Source organism: Onychostoma macrolepis, chromosome 18 (genome assembly GCF_012432095.1).
Source record: "Onychostoma macrolepis isolate SWU-2019 chromosome 18, ASM1243209v1, whole genome shotgun sequence".
NCBI classification, from domain to species: domain Eukaryota; kingdom Metazoa; phylum Chordata; class Actinopteri; order Cypriniformes; family Cyprinidae; genus Onychostoma; species Onychostoma macrolepis.
This window is the reverse complement of record NC_081172.1, coordinates 3,588,971-3,610,931: the sequence shown is the minus strand read 5'-3', so window position 1 is coordinate 3,610,931 and position 21,961 is coordinate 3,588,971. Positions and strand designations below refer to the sequence as shown.

At 33.7% G+C, this 21,961-nt stretch overlaps 1 long non-coding RNA gene across 1 annotated transcript; it reads right to left on the bottom strand.

Moving 5' to 3' along the window:
• Positions 1 to 380: 380 nt before the first annotated feature.
• Positions 381 to 21,936, bottom strand: LOC131524913 (uncharacterized). The gene is made up of 3 exons (XR_009267101.1): positions 21,724 to 21,936; positions 2,031 to 2,146; positions 381 to 646 (listed from the first exon to the last, which is right to left on the bottom strand). It is a non-coding gene; the product is annotated as an uncharacterized LOC131524913 (long non-coding RNA).
• Positions 21,937 to 21,961: the final 25 nt, after the last annotated feature.

Genomic DNA, 21,961 nt, shown 5'->3' with positions numbered 1-21,961 from the left:
ATGTCATGATTTTGATGTCATGTTGTATTGCAGCATTATAAATGAATTATAAATTAAGGCAGAAATAAAGGCAACCTTTTAAAAGGAACCAATAATAATAATACACTTAGGTACTTTTATGTATTTTTTTTTTAATGTTAAATAATGCACAGTAGCCTAGCTTAAAATACCATTCCACCCCCCTGACAGATTTGTACTTTTTTTGTTGTTCCTTTGCTCTTGGATTAAAGTGCTTAAAACCTCACTGTTTTGTCTGAGAATGATGCTTGAGCGAACGCGATTGTGTCTAATTTCCTAATTGTAGAGGTGGAAACATAAACGGCTCCTCCATTGATGCTGGAACAATGGCAGCGACTCGTGTCGTAATGACAGGGCCGGATGTGGGCGTGGCTAACAATCGTCTTAATTGTATGTTTGAGATGAGGAACGTAAACGAGTCCTCCACTGATGATGGAATAATGACAGGGTTTCCTCAGCACATCATCCCGTGGTTTGACGCAATCGTCTCCGGTCGTGATCCTACACTCAATCACAGCCACCTTCGTATCTGACACAGCCTCGCCGCCGCAGATGGATTACATCTGATATTTCCAAATTTACCTCAATTTCATTTTAGTGCCATCCCATCTCATATTCCATAACAGCGCTGAAAAAAAAAGTAAAGATATTACATCCACACAGAGAAATGAAATTACTTACAGAAGCTCCAGCATTTTTAATGCATTCTGTTTTATTTTCTTATTTATTACAGTGAAGCTTTCCAATATTTGCCCCAGCCCTTCCTCGCGGAGCACAAAGCTTCCGTCAGAGCTGCAAATCATTTGCAAATAATGAAGCTGCTCAGACTCATAGCTGTTGATTGGTTTGTATTGTGTGTGAGTGTGTGTGTGTGTGTATTTGATTAAACCTGAACTGATTTATGCATGCTGTGCGTCAGCCATGTAGTCATTCATAGTCATTTGAGGTGATGCAAGTCACAATCAACTGATCTGTGTTTTTTGCATTTTTGTGGTTTATTTTTACTTTATTTTTTTGTCTTTGACTTTGTTTTGGACACTTTCACTACTGTTCAAAAGTGAGAGTGAATATGACTTTATTATTATTATTATTATTTATTTATTTTTTTACAAACAATTTATGTATATATTCAGCAAAAGCATATTAATAAAAAACTGACAGTAAAGACATTTAGAATGTTATGTAATATATTACATATAAAGAATCCTTAAAAGTATCATAGTTAGTAATAAATAAATAAATAACATTTATTTATTTATTTACTACTTACTTACTTACTTATTTGCTTACTTATTTTATTATTAATTTATTAATTTATTTATTTTAATACAACCGACATTAAAGTCAGTACAACAAATGCATTTATTTTTATTTCATTATTTTTAAAAATATGGATTAATACGGTTTTTAAATGGACAGATTTTTATTTTTATTTATTTTTGACTAAATACATAATTTATTTATTTGTTTGTTTGTTTTAATGCAATCAACAGTTACATCAGTACAACAAATTCATTAATTGATTAATTTATGGATTCATTCATTAATTACCATAAAATGTTTTAAGGAACATTTCTTATACATTTTGATTTTATTATTATTTATTTATTTTTGACAACTGATGACAAATAAAATGCAGAGCACAACTTCCGAGAATGGGTCATCATACTTGGCCACACATCACTTCAATTTTTTAACTTCTTTTCACTTTGATCTGTTCTCTTAACAATATATTGATCCTCTTTTTCTTCCATTACGATGGCCTTTATTAGAAGGTCACGACAGAAAATGATCATGACGTTTATCATCAGTAATATCCATAGACTCTGGCTTTATAATCTCTTGTATTATTTTCTTTCATACAGTAGCATCATTTCAGGAAACCACCACAAAGTTCATGGAGGTTTGTAAATTGGTGACCAGCATCTCTCTCGTCTCATGTTCACGTCTCCTTTTATTGCCTGAGTCAGCTTGTTAATCGAAACACTGAGCACCCAAAAAAAGATACCAACCCTCAACAAATCACAGCACGTCCCGAAGTCAGCTTTAATGGGTCTTCACAGGAAAAGCAGACGGAGAACAGCGGGAGAAACGACAGCAGACTGGAACGAGTGAGGAGAGGTGTCGTCTATGGATGAGAGATATTCAAATGTTAGTTCAGCCCAAAATAAAAAAAAATCTGTCATCATTTACTCACTCTCGTGTCCTTCTAAACCTGGATAACTTTCTTTCCTCTTTGGAACTGAAATAAAACAGCTCTGATGTCCACAGAAGTTAATGTTAAATAGTACATTACTCTATTAAAGAACTTCATTAAATGTCCTAAAATAAAGGGAGCAACCTTTCGAGCAATAAAAAATACACCATTTTTTATTTGCATATTTAGTGTGCTGTGAATGACAAATTTCCAAATTTGAACATCCTTCAGCAACACACAGACTAAATACAGTCTCGCACGACTGCATCAGGATCATTTACCCAAACCGTATTGATCATATTGATCCACAACAAATCAAGACCCAGCGCGTAGATCTGGGGCTTTCAAAAGTAATAAACACCAAAACATCCCTGCAATGTCTTTTTCTAAGTGCTGGAAATGATTTTTACAGTCAAACATTTTAGATTATAGGCTAGCGCTGGTCACGATGGTTGACAAGTTGTTTGTTGGTGCTTTAAAGTGGATTAATTCAGAGATGCAATTTATCAGATGAGGCTTTAGCACGCTGAAAAAACAAACAAAAAACAACAACAACAAAAAAAACTCTACAGAGACCTGAAATGGGATGCTTTTGAGTTTTGATGATTGCCTTCAAACAATCAATAGCATTGATTCATTTTTAATTTTGTAACTGAACTGTGCTATTTGTATGCTATTGTATCTGTGATGAATCTATGGGTGAGTCTCATGCAAACATGTCCAGTTCACATTTCACTACAAAATAAAACTCTAAATTCTCATTACTGTAATGTGAGGATTTTTCTAATTAATCTAAATGGTGATTCTCATTACTGCAATATAATTATGTATAGTAAATGTTTCATATTATATTAAATTATTATTTTAATACAACCAACAGCAAAGTTCATACAACAAACAAATTATTTAGTTTGTTTGTTTGTTTTAAAAATATACATGGGCTAATAAGGTTTTATTTAATTTAATTTTATTTTATTTTATTTTATTTTATTTTATTTTATTTTATTTTATTTTATTTTATTTTATTTTATTTTATTTTATTTTATTTTATTTTATTTTATTTTATTTTATTTTATTTTATTTTATTTTATTTTATTTTATTTTATTTTTGGCTAAATAAGATATGTGTTCATTTAAATACAAGCAACATTAAAGTCAGTAAAACAAATGCATTTATTTATGTACTTATTCATTTTTAAATATCCATATTTTTTTTTTTTTTTTTTTTTATTGATAGTTTTTTTTTTATTTGATGAATGAATGAATGGAATGAATAAATAAATAACATTTGTTTATTTGTTTGCATTGCCTTGTGACCCATGCAAAAAGCCACTACTCATGCAAATGTTTTGTTGTTGTTGTTTTGAAAATATGTAGTTTTGCATGTTCTTAGCGTAACAGACTCTTTTACTTCAAGGCGAAAGGTTGAAGGTGAAACATTTGTGATAGACTAATAATGGTCTGATCCAACAGTCTGTATCCTTCATTTGTTCTATAAATGTTCCTCTATCATCTGCTGAGTTATCACTGATGGGAGCGTGAGGCGCGATGGAACACCCTCATATCATATGCTTCATTTTAATTATCTCTCTGTGTGCAAAAGCTCAGACGCCAAACAAAACTTAACCTTATAAACACTTAACAGTTTTTTCCTTCTCAAGAAGCTGAATCTTCCATTTGTTTTTTGTTTGGTTTTTCCTTCAGAAAACTCATTAACCTTTCCTGGGCTCAATTACAACCAAAAGTAATGCCGATAAAACATCCCAGCACTCTTCTCTCAAACAAATGCGTAAGCATCCAATTACACCGGCCCCTGTTCAACGCATCCCAGTCGAGCATCAGATGATGAAGTTTCTGATTACACAATTAACCTCTCCCCGATGAACCGCCGGAGCTTCTACAACAATATATCTTCACCCAAACCCAGGCCTTATGCTAATTACCTCCATTTTGGGGGTGAATTAAAAAAATAAAGCGGAAAGGTGCTGTGTGGTAAAGTGGCGGGTCCCGGACCACCCAGACAAGACGGAGCAACGGGTCCAGGGACGCATGGGCACTACTGACCTGCAGATACACTTCAGACACAACAGGCGTGCCAATTAAAAAGTTAATGAAGATCACATCAAGCTACATGTACAACAGGGAACTCTATTCTACAGAGAAGAGGTCATGACTGTGCTGTAGAACACAGCAGGAGCAAATAACTGACACAGATATTACAACTTATTTGAATATATGTTCTTGTATAGTAAAACTTGCATGCCAGTCATAGGGATTTGCGAGCAGTTAGTTTTTTTGGGTACTTTTGAATTACTCAGTCAAGCATTTTCATAAAATATCCTGAATGGCTTGCTTATAATCATCTATCATCCTGTAAATTTTCATCTATTTTAGGTAATCCCACCCCCAAATGGCAAACCACTGTTGTCATTGTTAACTATTAACTAACAATTAAAACATTTTCTGTTAACTGAAATTAATATAAATATTAATGAGAAAACAAAATAAACTTAAACAAAAATTTGAAATGTTACCTTTGCAACTTTCTGTAATAAAATAAGTTGGAAGTTGAATATATATATATGGGTAGTTGACGTATCAATGTGTCCCATGGTGTGACGGAAAAATGTAAAAAAAAAAAAAAAAAAAAAAACTCTCTCATGCTTTTTGTAACTCTAGGAATGAAGATACATTTTTCTAATGTTATTTGTGTTAAGGTTTTTTTTGTTTTTTTGTTTTTTTCTACATTTTTGCTATGTCACGCCGTAGGACACAGTCCAATTTTTATTTGTCAACTACCCATGTATATAACAAAAGCACATTAAATCCCTAAAAATGAACTAAAATGAAAATGAAAACTGAAAATATAAAATAAAATATTTTTCAAATTAATACTTTGTTTTATAAAACAAAGTTTTATAATATATAAACAATACTATAATAACCTGAACCAAACTAACTAGAACTGTAAAAATGTTGCTGCAGTTAGTCATAACAAGTTAAATTTGTTACGGTAACTTAAATATCCAACATAACTAAAGTTAATTTAAAGTTAACTAAACTTATCATTTTAAGCACAAACACTTACTTTTTTAATTGAAAGTCAAAAGTCTGACTATCTGAGACTAAACCTGTCTGGACATTCTATGTTTGTAAAAGTACTGTAATTTTTAATCTTTTAATCTTTGTCAGTTTTTCTGTTGCTTTGATATTTGTCAATATATAAATTATAACTAATAGAACTGTTGCCTTTTCGCTGCTCTTATCACAACAAGCCCTGGTTCCTCTAGAAATGCCTGGTTCCTCAGAGCGAAGGTCTTCATGGACTTGGTGATTTCCATCGCTTCTCTCTTTCATTTCTCAGCATTGTTAGAAAAACATAATATGCAGGTGCTTTGAAAGAGAATAGTGATGGTGTTATTACAGTGCTGAATCTGTCCAACACCAGTGTTAAAAGTATGTTTTACAAGAAAGTACAGTTTTTCACTTTTTACTTTAAGTATTTTACTTGATTTTTCATTGTAATTATTTGTGAAATTTATTAGCAAGTCCAAAATTATTATTTCAGTGTTCATGAAACATGTTTATCACATGACAAATCAAATAAATAAAATATAAATATATTATAAGAAATATATTACAAAAATAAATATTAAATTACATTTTTGAAATAAAGCTGAAATAAAATATTAATATTAGATTTTTTTTTTAAAGAACTTTGCCTTACCAACTGAAGTACTAAAATTACTAAAATTAAGAATATAAAACAAATTAAAAATGACAAAAGAAAATAACAAAATTATTAACAAGATTAAAATAAAAGTGAGTTTAAAATAATACTGACAAAACCTGTTACTTTGTTACTTTAGCAACTAACTGAAACAATATTAATTTGATGAAGTACTAAAATTACTTCAAATAAGACTAAATAGAAATATTTACTAACTGAAATAACTGACTTGCATTTAAACACTCCCCATTTCCGGATCATTTGTCACACTGGAAATGTGACTGTAAAAGTGTCTGGTCCGCAGACAGTTGTTGTGTTCTTCCTGACCTCTTCTCTGCAGGTTTCCACAGCTGCTTATCTTGCATTTTTCAATGCAGAGCAGAGAACAGGCCCGTGCTGGAATGGAGGGTCTCATGACACTTTGAGTGATGGTCAGTAAAGCCCGAGGTGTGAATTATTCATGTGCACGTGTTATTGAACAATAACCTTCTGAAGAACCGCAAGAAACACTCTCATCTGTCTGTTTAAAGAGAAAGACCACCCAAGAAAGCTTCTCTCTATTTGTTCGAGCAGTTACTTAATAAATAATTGTTGAGTTTTGCGCTGTTATGATCTTCTACGATACCCAGAGGTGCAGCTCTGTAAACTTCATATTGCAGGGTAAAATCACAAATCCATCTCTGTTTGTCAGCCTCAAGCGACAGGTTGACTAGAAAAGCAGGATCCATACTGTTTGGGTGTAAATTTAGTATTACGTGCAAAGATCTCTGTGTTTATTGACAGGAAATGCGTTTCTGAAGCCCGAGGCCAATTTTTAATGCGTGAAATTTTAATTTTAGGTGAACAGGTGAGTGCAATTAATGCTTCAGCCACAAAACATTAAGACACAATTATGAGTCGCACGACACTTCTGCTCGCAATCAACAGACACACAAGAACTCTTTCTACATACGTCATCGCATTCACCGTAGCATATTCTGACACATATACTGAGGGCTAAGAGAAATATTAGACTCTAGACTGCAGTTACAGCAGTTTCTGCACAATAAAACTACTAAAACTGTCAAAGCATCGAACTGAGGGCGGAGAGTTTGGAACATTAAGGAGGGAAATATTGTGCATATAATAGCTGTTTTGAGGAAATTAGCTTTCAAAACTTGGGGAGCAGTCTGCATTATTGCTGTTGAACATTTTTGTCTTTCCAGCTGTTTGTTTCTGAGAGCTTTCTTTTAATAATCACAAAACAGTTCATTCAGGAAAATGTTGTTCTTGAAACTTAGTAGTAAAATGACTGACAGACTTCAGTGCATGACTTGGATGCTACTGTTCAAAGATTTGGGGTCAGTATTTATGTTTTATTTTTTAAATAAATTAATACTTTTATTCAACAAGGATGCATGAATAAAAAGTACATTTATGAAAAGTGAGAGCAAAACATTTATAATGCTACAAAAGGTTTTTATTTTAAACAAATGCTGTTCTTCGAAACTTCCTATTCCTCAAAGAAATAAAAATGCATTAGTTTCCACAAAAATATGAAGCAGCACAACTGTTTTGACATTGATAATAATCAGAAATGTTTCTTGAGCAGAAAATCAGCATATTAGAATGATTTCTGAAGGATCGTGTGACACTGAAGACTGGAGTAATGCTACAAATTCAGCTTTTCATAACAGGAATAAATTATATTTAAAAATATATTCACATAGAAAACAGTTATTTTAAATTGTAATAATGTTTCACATTACTGTTTTTACTGTATTTTTACAAATAAATGCAGCCTTGGTGAGCAGAAGAGACTTCTTTCAAAAACCTTAAAAATTGATAGAGGAAGTCCAGAATATCAGAGAGTGTCTTCAGAAAACATTGTGTTCATTAACCAGCTGCTTGTATTGACACTATGAAAACAGACATGTTGACAGCTCTAATATTAGTTTTAAAATGGTCTTATAAAATAAGTTCACATGTCATTTGAACTCAATTTGCAGCGTTATGCAAGTCATTTGTTGCATTTCAAATTAAACCCACCAGGAGGAGAATAATGAAATTTCACATCAATACATTTCTCAGTGATATTCCTCTATTTACAGCAAGACTGATGAGATAGTTTGAAGACAGCTGACCCGGACGGCCTAATTCAGTTTCATTTATGCTTTCTAGGTGCAAGTCTGTGCGACGTGTCTTTCATGAAAGTTCCAGCAAATCAGCGATGCATGCACTGACTTTGCGTCTGAAAAAATGTCTGAATGTCATTGCATTAGATAAAAATAATCAAATCAAGTGTAATTTATTTTAAAGGAGAAGCATAAGCACAACTTTAAGGAAAAATATTGGACAAAAGAAGATCAAAGGCTGCAGGATCTTTTCTCTTCACTGATGTTCACATTTCTTTATAATGTTTGAAGTCTCGGTGTCATTCATTAACTGGTGTTTTTGTGTTTTTTAGTGGATGTATTTAGTTTTTTTGTTTCTTTTGGGCATTTTTAGGCACTATTGTTAGTTACGTTAAAGGAATAGTTCAGTCAAAACTTAAAATTTGGATGTGAATGAGTGCCGTCAGAATGAGAGTCCAAACAGCTGATAAAAACATCACAATAATCCACACCACTCCAGTCCATCAGTTAACATCTTGTGAGGTGAAAAGCTCCAAAACAAACTCATCTACATCACTGATGGCCAGAGGATGAGCAAATATTCAGCAAATGTTCATTTCTAGGTGAATTATTCCTTTAATATGGCTCATACAGTGAAAGGACAGGTGCAGAAGCACACAGACATTGAGCGTATGAATTCTGAGGGAAAGTGAGAAAGATGTGGGTGGATTCTAAAAATGCATATGTTTGATAATGAGTCAGCAGAACCAAAACCACAGAATTATGCAATAAGACTACTATGACAGTGAAAACAGATTTAGAGCTGAACAGTGATTTTTCAATGTTAAAATATTTTCTTCTATCCCAGTTCAATATGCCGAGGTTACTATAAATAAGCCATGCTTGACTATCTAATGAATGTAAAAACTGTGGACACACTTTCAAAATATTTCTTAATCAAACAGGAGACTTAAAGGAGCTGCCATCTGTGTTTATTTTAAACATTAACACTCTCACATGACTTTCATTTATTTGAAATAGAATTTTTTTGTGACATTATAAATGTGTTTAATGCATGCTTTCTGAATAAAAGTATTCACTTCATATGTGTGTGTATACATATTTCATATGCATTACTATTATTACTACAGTAATATAAATGATTTAAATTATAATTACTGTAGTTATTACAGTGGAGTATTAACATTTTAAATTAATATATGAAATGTTTTAAATGCAGCAGAAGGGTGTTTTGAGGTCCACTCCAAGCGAGGGACTGTGTGTTTGTTATCTGGATTACATTCAATACACACACACACCCCTATTACCAAACACAGTGGGCTCCAGTCGCTGATGTCAGAGAGACAGACAGGTCAATTATGAAGACGTGACAGCCGCCAGCAAACCCACAATGGGGCGAGGGCGACGTGTATTCAAGGGCGAATCTCCCTTCTACATCAGCACACTCCAGCTGTCTGTGTGATTACCCAGAGCCAACTAATACCTGTCACCTGTGATAACCTTTGATTCGCCCGCTTCCACCCTAATAGAGGTGTGTTCAATGAAGTAAACAGCGAGAGGTGTTGTTCAGCTCTCGGCCCTTCGTTTAGCATTGCTTGTTTAATTTGAGAAGCAGGAATCTGGTGTGAGCAGAAGCTATTTTTGCCACCTGGGGAACATAATATTTCTCAGAGTTTCTCCTTTATAGCTTAGGAAAATGTATGTTTCATATATACATTTACATTTATGCATTTAGCAGACGCTTTTATCCAAAGCGACTTACAGTGCATTCAGGGTATACATTTATACATTTATCAGTATGTGTGTTCCCTGGGAATTGAACCCACGACCTTTTGCGCTGCTAACGCAATGCTCTACCACTGAGCCACAGGAACAATTAAATATTAATTACGATTTTTGAATGTTTGGAAGTCATAACTCTCTTATATGCTCATAGAGGCTGCATTTATTTGATCAAAAATATAGTAAAAACAGTAATACTGTATGATATTATTACAATTTAAAATAACTGATTTCTATTTAAATGTGTGTATTTTAAAGTGCAACTTATTTCTGTGATGCAAAGCTGAATTGTCAGCATCATTACACAGTCTTCTGTGTCACATGATCATTCAGAAATAATATTCATTATAATATGCTGATATAAACATTTTAATTGACACGACAATGTGTTTTGACATGTAAAGCTGCAATTACTGAAATAAAACCTATTAATATTTATGTATCCATGTACTTATTTTATGTATGGGTAAATATGTATTTATTTTATTTATTATTATTTGATTTGATTTAATTTTTCTCCTTTGGAGAAATGTTGATATATTTGCACATGGCATCATATTTCTGCTAATTTCAGCTTTTACTAATACACTGTTTTTAACAAGAAGAAAATTTACAAGAAAATGTATTTCCAATAAACAAAAAAACCCCAAAAAACTGATTTAATTAAATGCATTAATTTAATGTGCTATTTAATTTGTAATTAATTTATTAATATAAAAAATAATAATTGGAAATTTACCAGCAATTTTTCCAGTGTACATTATTAAAATCAAAACATTTATCTGTTAATTTTATTTAATAGACCTGCACTATAACAGCTGTATTTTTATTAACTAACATTAACATTAACATTAAAGATAAATCAATGTATTGCTCCTCACGATCTTCATTGCACCTTTAGTATTACCAAAAATCTAAGCAGCATGAGATTATTTTATCTTACTTTATATTATTTTATTTTAAGGGCAGGCTTCCATACATTAGGCATGTATCATCTGAATGAATGAATGAATGAAGGAACAAACAAACGAACAAAGCAAGTAAGTAAGCAAGCAAGCAAGTACACCAGAAAAACTGTATTGCTAGTAGCAGTATGCCCAGACAGCTGGATGGAATTGCAAGTTTGATTGCAATTAATTTCAGGTAAACAGAGGCTGAAGCTGTTTGACTAAGAAAGTCTTGGTGGTTAAGCCTGGAGTGAACGCCAACACACCAAAAACACAACATACGATATTGACCTGCTAAGATGTTTTCAACAGGGAATGCTGATGAAAGACGACTGAAGAGAAAAACCCAGCAACACCTCACATCAACATGTTGCCCGCACAAATCACGTCACCACAAATCGCCTACATATGGTACAAATACATCACAGAATTGTCCCTTCCATTAACCGCAATGTCAATCTCCAGCGCCAAGTGCTCTGCTAGGTTACTCAAAGGAGAAGGCCAACAGTTCGCAGCGACACGTCAGGGTTCCCTCAACAACATAAATGGCCCTTTTAACACATGCCGTCTTTAGCTGCGAGTACTGAGAGACTAATGACTCAACATCACCTGTCACTGAAACATGTATTTTGCTTAAAGGTAAAGTTAGCATGGCCTCATTTGCCCCTGCTGGTTGATGCCGTATCTATCTACACATGCAGACAGCCTCTACTGACAGCCATTCAAAAGCACTAAATACATTGCAAGGACTAACCTATGAATAGCCTGAATATGAGGATTTAAACATTAACAAGTACACAGGTCACCCAGGTAATTTGCTTCATAAGGCAAATGCCGTAATTTCACATTCATCTCATCTAAAATGTCATATTCTGAGCTACTGAAGTCTTTTTAGCAGAATAAAAATCAATAACAGTTTAAAACAAGGTTCCTTTTGTTGACATTAGTTAACCACGTTAATCTAAATTAACTGTTTTTATTTGAATTAGAATATTAGCATTACTGAACCAAAAATGTATACCAACAAAACTTTTTTCAATGGTTAAATCAGGTAGAATTAGCATTTTAGGGTAACATAGGCTCCCAACTTTTAACATGAACAATGTTTTTGTTTTGTTTTTTTGCTTTTTTAATAAAATACCTCTAAAGCATTTATTAATCTTATGAATCTTAGTAAACCACATTCATATTTAATCTTGATAAACTGTGCATTATTATAAAGAATTAGGACTCTAGTTTTGATATTTGAGCACTATTTTTTTGACAAGGAGTGCAAAATCAACATGCTAACTCAGTTCACCCGAGTAGTTATTTTCATATATAATCACATTCACATCAGTACCTTTTTTTGTGATCACAGTAGCTGCACATTTGGGGAAATAGTGATACACAATATTTCCATGTTAATTTTACTAATACAGTGTAAAAATAAATAAATAAATACAAATGTTTAATTCAGTGTTACTTGCCTTTTTTTTTTTTTTTTTTACTGATTGTGACATTTACAAGCAATTTCTGAGTAAAAATGGTTTCTATACTTTTTTTTTTCTGTCTACATTTTTTAAATCAAAAGTTTGATCTGTTAATCTTATTTAATGGACCCAAGCTAGCAATTAACGGTATTTTTTATTAACTAACATTAACGAAGATTAATATTAGAGTAGTCAAGCATTTAAAAATGTAATCTAACTAATTACATAATGTCCCAATTAATTAATTAATCTTATTAATCACAAATTAATCGCACATCGATTTGGGCTGAACAAATACCATTGCAATGACATTACAGGGAATAAAATAAAAAATAAAATAAATATTATTATTATTATTATTATTTATTTATTTATTTTTTAAATGGCAGTAATAACACAGCATTAACTTCTTGTTTATTTAACTGTTGTGTAAAATCATCATCACATTTGCAGTCATGCAGAAATATTTGAAAAAAATGCATTCTTGATCATTTTATATTGCTACTATATTATGTGATATAAATATAAGACAAAAACCCATATGGGGCATTTTTCCTCATATATCTTGAATTTTAGGGGTATATAACTGCCTTTTCAGAGGCCACATCACACAGTCATTCATCATCCTGCATCATGTTCGTCAGCAATGAATGCAGTGCAAGATGACATACAGATCTGAGCCGTGCATTAAATATGTTCATCAGTTTTAACACATTATTTTTTTCCTTAATTAATCACACTTAATTAGCACATTAAATTGACAAGATAAGTACTGTAACAAATGCATTGCTCATTGTTAGTTAAGATTACCTAATGCAACGTTACGTAATGGGGCCTTGCTGTAAAATGTTTCCAAAATCTTAAAGCAGCAGGACATTTCACCAGGAGCCTCCATTTGAGACATTTAAGAGATATCATTTGTGATTTTCCCTTTTCTTAAAGGTTAAGAGTGTGTGTTTAAATCCTGCTTTGTCATGTTGTGCTGTGCTGTTTTCTTGACGTCCTCTCCAGCGGTATGATGTAAGCTTACACTGTCCCTTACAGCATGGTGCTATTCCACATTCGCCCCTCCGCTGACAGAAAGACAGGGCAATTACCTCTCTGGGGCGTGAGTCAGCGAGCTCTGGTGGCCAGAAGGGCAGCTGGGTGACAGGATGGCCCAATCCCCTGAGCCATGAGAGGGGGATTTGTCTGCCATCTCTGGCCTTGTTGATAAAACTGACCCTGCGGTACCACAGCGAGGCCTGAACCTCTCTAATCGCTTTAGGGCTGGCCTGAGGCCATGAGAAAAACACAGACACGGGAAAACATACATTACATATGCATCTACAGCTCCGAGCCCACAGATAAATCCATACACATCAATTACAAGAGGAAACAACCTTTTTAAACTGCATAGAAACATATGCATCCATGAGTGAGTCTCATGTAAACATGTACAGGTCGCATTTCACCCCAAAAACAAAATTAGAATTTATCATTACTGTAATATTATTATTATTATTATTAAATACAATTATAAATGTTTAATATTACATTAAATAATAATTTTAATATAAACTACATTAAAACCAGTACAACAGTTTATTTAGGCATTTACGCCATTATTTATTTATTTATTTATGTTGATTTCATGTTAATTGTTTTATTAAAAGAGTAATAGTGCAATAAAAATAAAAATAAAAATAATAATAATAATAACCTTTAATGAATATTATTTATTATTTATGTTGTTTTTTATTAGGCTATATATAAATCATATTACACAAATGATAAGTTTGTGTAAAATGTGATTAATTTGAAGGAAAACTGCTAAATCTCAATCATAGCTTCATTTTCCTCATAAAAATATTGTTACGTCCCGTACTGTTCTGGGAGGGGTGTTTTTCTCCTTTGTCCTTTTCTCGTTTCACTCTCTTCTCACAGGACCTGTGATTGGACCATGCTTCCGTAATGCATGAATGCTACGTGACTCTTTGAGGACCAATCAGACGTCAGTGGGCGCATATAAAGACTCGGATGTGACGCGAGTTCGGGAGGAGCGTTTGCTTTTCGTTCGTTTGCTCTTCCACGTTTACGTTGGTGTTTGCTCCATGTTTTGTTGTTATTTCCTGAATTTGAGTTATTGTGTGTTTTTCTTGCGAAACTTTACAGTTCATCGGCGATTTAAATGCGTTTACGCTGTGACGCGACTCTCTGTTTTTCCGAGTTCATCTAGTCCTGCTTCGACACATAGTGATGGGACCAGCTCAATATGTCACGTGACTTACATCTTATTACACGCAGGGCAAAGTTCTCTAAACACACTAGTTTAAATTTTTGTATTTATGTTTGGGAGTCAGCGTAGTTATTGGCGTTCTACGCTGAAGATGTTATTTTCTTTCATTTATTTAGTTTAGTTTAGTTTTGATTGATGCCAGTTAGAGTTATGTTTTATTATTTTATTTTCTTTAGCACCGCTCTTGTCCCTCACTTTTGTTGTCTTTAATTAATTATTTGTACATCATTTGTAAATAGATATTTGTTGGTAAAGAAGGTATGTAAGGTGTTCAGTTTATATTATTGAGAGTTTTGTAATATTGAATGGATTTTCTTACTAAACGCAGAACTCGGACTTTGTTTTGACTCTGCCTGTTTCTTAATTGCACACACCACACCTCCATCGCAGGGAAACGTGTTTTAGCTTAAATATATTTCATTTATTAATGGTTTTGTGTTATCTCCTAAAATCCCTGGACGCCAAATAATTAGGGAGACGTAACAATATGATTTATTATTTATTTTCTTTGATGCTGGGGTGAATTATGACCATTTTTGTGAGACTGACCTTTATGCTGTTTACATGAACGTACACGTTCATGTAGCATGTGACACACATGTACAGAGTGATTACCGCAGCATGACCGCTGTAATTTCCATTTTTCCATTCCACCATCCCACTGTGCCACTCACTTCTGTGAGAAAGAGCATTTTGAGTAGACGAAGCAGGTTTTTTAAATGGCCTACACGCTATGATGCAATAAAGATTGAACAGTGTGTATGTGACTGCGGTGAGTACTTACAGTATGGCAAGGTTAAATCACCCATATATCCATTTCCATTTGTCTTTCCGCTCTGTCAAGGTTAAAGCTATTTTCCAAAAAGATTGCTCGTGGCCTTTGAGATATTTGCTTAGAATAATTTTTATATAAAATTCTCTTCCCACCCCACCCCACTCTCATCTTCCTTGCATTCATCATCGCCCTCAACACACTGAGCTCATCTACCTTGTCCACTGCTTTACTCACGCCTGAAATCTTTTCTGGAATAAGTTGCTGATGAGAATGTCCTTGGTTAAGGTATTCTCTATTGTGAAGTCAACTGTGATTGATTTCCATTCATTGTCAATGCAGTTCTGGTCCTCCGCTGTCTTTGTTGGACCACATCTATACTCAGCTGAAGCGTCACTGACCAAACAAACAAGCTTTATCATAAGTTGTGCATTGGCACACGGGTTCAGATGAACTGTTCATGCGCACAAACCTGCCTACACAAACAAGAACAAAAATGAGCATTTGAAACTACATCTGTGCATGAGGGAAGAGCATTTAAAGTAATTTGCTGTCATTGTACTTTACTGTAACGGAAAGAGCTATGAGTACAACTCATGTCAAACTCAGAACATTCGTAGATTGCCATATACAAGAGTAAATGGAAATCAGCTATTGATAACCTATACGTTTCTAATGTTTCCTTGTCTATTGAGAAAACTTTCAGGACCCTGGACAGCTCCTCAGTAAACACAAGCGTCCAGTTTTCCTGGCATGTCTGCTAACAGAAAAGTCAATAGTAAAATAAATACCTAGTATAAAAGCTCTCAATTGAAAATAAATACTCAGTAATGAATAAACTCAATATGTTGGCTTTTAAAGCATGCTCAAAACATTGCAATGTAAGAAAAATGCATCTGTTGAGAAGCACCTGACAATGTGGTTGTCATAAGTGAGGCTGAGTTCAGCTATCGGCCACTTTATAAGGTTCTCAAATCAGTTAAATGGCATGAAACTGAGCACAGACATTTAATTTTAGCTCTCTCTCTTTGATTCGAGTTCAAAATTAGCAAGTGAAGATGTTAATTGATGGACTGGAAGATCTTCTCAACCATCATCCATTAGCAGATGAGTAAGATTAAACAGCCTAAATGTAAATATAAGTAAGTGTGACAATTTATTTATCATGTGTCACAAACCATTTATGAAAATAACGTTATAGAGAAATCATGAAATTAAAGATTGTAAATATCCTGTCTGCTTGATTTTTCGATTTGATGGTGCTTGAATCTTCACTCCAATACATCTCACATTCATGGAATGTTTTATCTCACAATTCAGACTTTATATAATTCTGAGTTTATATCTCACCAATTAGATATGAACTCAAAATTGTGAGAAATAATAAGACTCGTGGATGATGGGTTGAGAAGATCATGAGATATAAACTCACAATTCTAAGAAAGGCCCAAATTGTGAGATATAAACAGAATTGTGTGACATAAACTCTCATAAAAAACTCTAAATAAAAAAATAAAAATATCATGCAATTCTGTTTATAGCTCAAAATTACAAATTGCAAGATTTTTTTCTGTCAGAGATAAGAGATTATGAGAAGTTGTAATTCCCTTTTAAATTATTATTATTATTTTTAATCCGTGGCAAAAACAAGTTGAGGCATCCTTTTAGAATTAGTTAATCTAACGTTTGCTAAAAATAGTAAAGTAATAGTTTTTTTTTTTTTTAAAGCACATAAAACCACCAAGCTTGGCACGTATGTTTTGAACCATATTTCTCCTTTTTCTAATCTCATCCTTGTTTGTCATTGACTCAGACTGCTCTACTACAGACTGCTCAGTGTCTGCTAGGTATTTTTGCAACAGATGCCATTCCATTTAAAGTCTGCTGTGCCCACGCACCTTCAGCTGAAATAAAGTGAAGATCACAACAGAGCTTGAATTTGGACGGGGAAACACAAAGAGACACTTTAAAGCTTTTCAAGCCTAACATTAGCATTTTGCCTTATTTTGGGCATGCCGATATTCGATCGTCCAATTCTTCTGAGGACGAGTGGCATATTTCACTTCCTCCGAACCGTCCGAAGCATATGGCTCTAAGATAACGAGTGGAATTGTTTCTAATTAGCATGATGCTAAGCCTTATGATTGGTTCTCATCACGAGATTGTGCGGGAGATTGAGTTCAGAAAAGAACGTAATGGGGATACAGTAGCTCCCTCTTCAAGTCGGTTCCCGAGCAATCATAGCCTAAATTTGCTTTGATGGAGTTTTGACTGTAATTAAATCGCTAATCATAATTGTTTCCTGGTTCTCCTGCCCTGTTTTGTGGATCTTGGGATATTTATGGGATCATTGTAATTGCCAAACACATGCTGCCACTCGAGGAACTGAAAATTAGCCAATTTTGGCGAGCCGGGGTTGTTTTTTCCTCCTTGTTTGCCTCTGATTAGCTGCCGGCTCAAACTGCCCCGTAGATTCAGGGGAAGAGATGACAGATAGATGAAGAGAGGGGTGTTTTCTCCACCAACCAAGCCAGGTATCGGCTTCCTTCGTTCTGTCTCACCCAGCGGCTCATTTGCATCTTAATTAGGAATTATAACAAGACTCACAATATAAGGATAATGCACTTATGCTGCATGGTGAAATTTGCACCTGAAGCTGTTTTATTTGAAGGACGGTTAGAGCATCTATCAGGAGTTGAACTAAAAAAATAAATAAATAAATGAATGAAACAAAAGCATTCATCAACCACTAAAGGTCAAAGTCAAGCAAAGTCACTTCCATTAGCACACTGACCAGCAAGTCCAGACAAATGCACCATGGGAAATAAGTATTAACCTCACCGACAGCCTTGCTGCTTTGAGAAACATGTGTAATCATGTAGGCAATTCATGCTCGCAAACAAGCGAATTAATGTGGACTTGCAAATAAGTTTGGAGCGTGTAAATGAATAGGTTTGTGTTATCTGTCAGGTGTGCGCTTGGGTGTCTTTGTGAGATAGAGCGCGGGCTTCCACCTGTTTTAATTTCAACTTAAGCAGATTACGGCCTGTTTATACATGCCGAGGGGTGTTCATTAACAATGGCTGGCTTAGAGCTTGTAACTGAGCCGCTGTCGCTATCAAACCGTATGTAAAATAACTAAGCCGAGCAGTTCAACCAATCAAGCTGATGAGCATAAAGTACTATTATTGGAGAATAACTAGTAGAGGAAAGAGAATGCTAATGTTGTTGATTTGCATATTACAGAGAAGGCTGTGCAGCTGCCCTTTTTACAAAATCGTATAGTGAAATAGTATGCGATATAGCAAATATTACAAACTGAAGCTAGATTGTGGTCACATGAACTTATTATGTTGACAGTTTACAATGTATTGTATGTGTACACAGTTTTACTCTACAAACATTTGGGGTAAGTATGATTTTTTTTAAATTAAAATAAATATGTTTATAGAGCAAGGATGGATTAAATTAATCAAAAGTGACAGTAAAGGCATTTTTAATGTCAAAAGATTTTCTTTTTTTTTTCTTTTTTTTAATAGATGCTATTATTTTTGAACTTTTTATTGATTATAGAATCCTAAAAAAATGTATTATGGTTTCAAAAATGATAATAATAACAAAAATTGAATGAGCACAACTGTTTTCAACATTGATAATGATAATAAGTGTTTCTTGAACAGAAAATCAGCATATTAGTGTAATTTCTGAATGATCATGCGACTGAAGAATGGATTAATGATTCTGAAAATTCAGCTTTGATCACAGGAATAAATTACATTTGAACATATATTCAAATACAAAACATCTACTTTAAATTATAATAACTTTTCACAATATTACTGTTTTGCTGTATTTTTAATAAAATAAATGCATCCTTGGTGAACAGAAGGGATGAAATATGGCTTATTTTTGGGTGATTATAAAATATGCTGGAGACGTTAAAAATGCTTTTTGCATAGTTCATTATACTTATTTTACAGAATTAAGTTTTGCCTATTTTGGCTTAAATAAATGACATGTTACTCAGAGACTGATATCCTTGGCTTTTCCGAAATGTTATATTCAGCATATTTCATTGGCTTTTGAAAATCAAGTTGTTTTTTTAATCAGTAAAGGAGTGGCTCTGATGCTCAAAGTTGATTTTATTGTCTCTTATAACAAAAATCTTTAATTTAAATTCATGAAAATGCAGATCCTGTTGTAAATAATAGTGGAAAATCACTTTTTTAAAACTGTTGTTCCATTATTACCCCAGATTTTGACTGGTTTTCCACATGGTTTTCCAAAATGTTCTATAACTTTCAAAACAGAATGAGAGGCACTCAGCATCTATGTGTGCATCTTAACCCAGCCGTGAGGTCCTGCTCCTGCTCAAACACACACCGGGGCTGTGGAGATCAGAGCTAGTGCTAATCGAGAGAGACAGACAGAACGTGGCAGCCCGAAGGAGCTAACGGAGACGGTCAAATGTACAGAGACTCATTAGGAGAAGGTGCCGGAGGGGCAGCAGAGACAGACTACTACTCTTTGTGTGCATTTAAGAGTACAAATCCTTTGCTTGTGCCAAATTAAGCATGAGATGTATTATTATGTCAGCCCTGGACCTGGCCGCTCGCTGATCCTAATTTACAGTCCAGAGAATTAAAGAAGGTGACCCATTCACCCCTGCAGTGTCAGTCTCACTAATGGTGGCCGACATCCACCTCCAAACTGGACATCCGCTCCGGCATAAGGAGATGGAAAGGGAGGCAGAGAAACATGGTAATTTCCACTGTCACTAAATGAAGTCATTTACACTTCCACTAACAAAGACACACTCTCAAAACTTCATCCTAGATGGGAATCACTGAGAAAACTGGAGAATAAAAATACACTGCCGCTCAAAAGTTTGGAGTTGGTAAGATATTTTTGTGTATTTGAGTGAAGTTTCTTCTGCTCACCAAGGCTGCATTTATTTTATAAAAATGCAGAAAAATTAAAATAATAATAATATTGTGAAAAATTATTATAATTTAAAATGGATGTTTCATATTTGAATATATGTTCAAATATAATTTATTCATGTGATGAAAAGCATCTTTCCCCAAGTTTTCAGTGTCACATGATCCTTCAGAAATCATTCTAATATGCTGATTTGCTGCGCAATTACCGTATTGACCCGAATATAAGACGACCCTGATTATAAGACGACCCCCTTTTTCCAGATGTACCTTTTGGAAAAAGGCTTTTTGAAAACCAAATCTTGTTTTTTTTTTCTCTCTCTCTCTCTGTAAAACACATTTTTTCTTAAATTATTTTCATATTGCATGTTTTTCCTATTTTAATTTTTGTTTTGAAAGTATGGTAAATACTGGTAAAATGTACGAACAATGACATTGAAAAATATACACTTTTTGATATACCATAAAAATAACAGGTAGCCCATCTGAATTATATAACATTTAGTCTATCCATTATTGTAGTCTTCAAATCTGGGTACAGTCTTGTTTAAAATCACTTACAGAGGAAGTTTGGTCCCATCAGGCTAACATGACAGTCACGACTAGTGCCGCTGTAAGCTTTTCTCTTGCTTTTGTTTTCGCGATCTTTACAACACACATTACATTACATTACATATTTCATGGCACACTCGTTTTATGCGTTTTTGGCGCCACCTATTGTTGTGGGTGTATTATTGACATGTCAAAGTCTAGACCCTGAATATAAGACGACCGCGTTTTTTCAGATGTATTTCCAAGAAAAAAACATCGTCTTATATTCGGGTCAATACGGTAATACTTTTGTGAAAACGGTGATACTTTTTCAGGATGCTTCAATTAAAAAGTTCAAAAGAACTAAATTAATCTGAAATAGATTTTTATACATAAAAAAAGTAAATACAAGTAATAAATTAAACCCTGTATTATCACTTTTTGATTGGTTTAATGCATTCATCCATACTGAATAAAAACAGTAATAGAATGTGTTTTTGTGTTTTTTTTTTTTTTAACATCTTAAAAAAGTCCTTCCATTTTCATTTTACTATAAGTTTTTTTTTCTTTTTGTTGTGTTTTTGTCATTTTTAGTAGTTATTTTAATTATATATATATAGCTTTTAAAATAATTTGTATTAGAGTTTTAGTTTTTTTTTCATCAACTACATTGAAACATGTTTTATAATAACCCTGAATAAAAGTATTAAATTATTTCATAAATAAATAAATAATAAATTGATTGATTGATTGTACTGACCCCAAACATTTGAATTGTAGTATATACTTTTTTTATTTAATATGACAAATTCATATTAAATAAAAATAGCTTGCTAAAACATGCAGTCTAATCATAAATGCAGCATTTTACCTCATGTGTGTGTGTCCTTTGTGTTTCAGTATGACATTATTAGCTTAGCACCTGCTAACATCATGATGTACCTGAAGCACAAATTGGTTTCAATGTGGTGGAGGAGTCAAGTCTCTCGACAGTCTGTCTCGTGAGACGCCAGCGTCTCCTCCTGCAATCCCCACAGGGTGCGCAGCAGAAGATCCTGCCGTTCCCAAGGATCTAAAGACCTCGGCGGGGTTTTTGGAAATATCTCAAACTCCTCACAGAGAACTCAAAGAGAATCCGGACCCACCGGTGTGAGCTGTCACCTCCTACTGCCACTGTAAT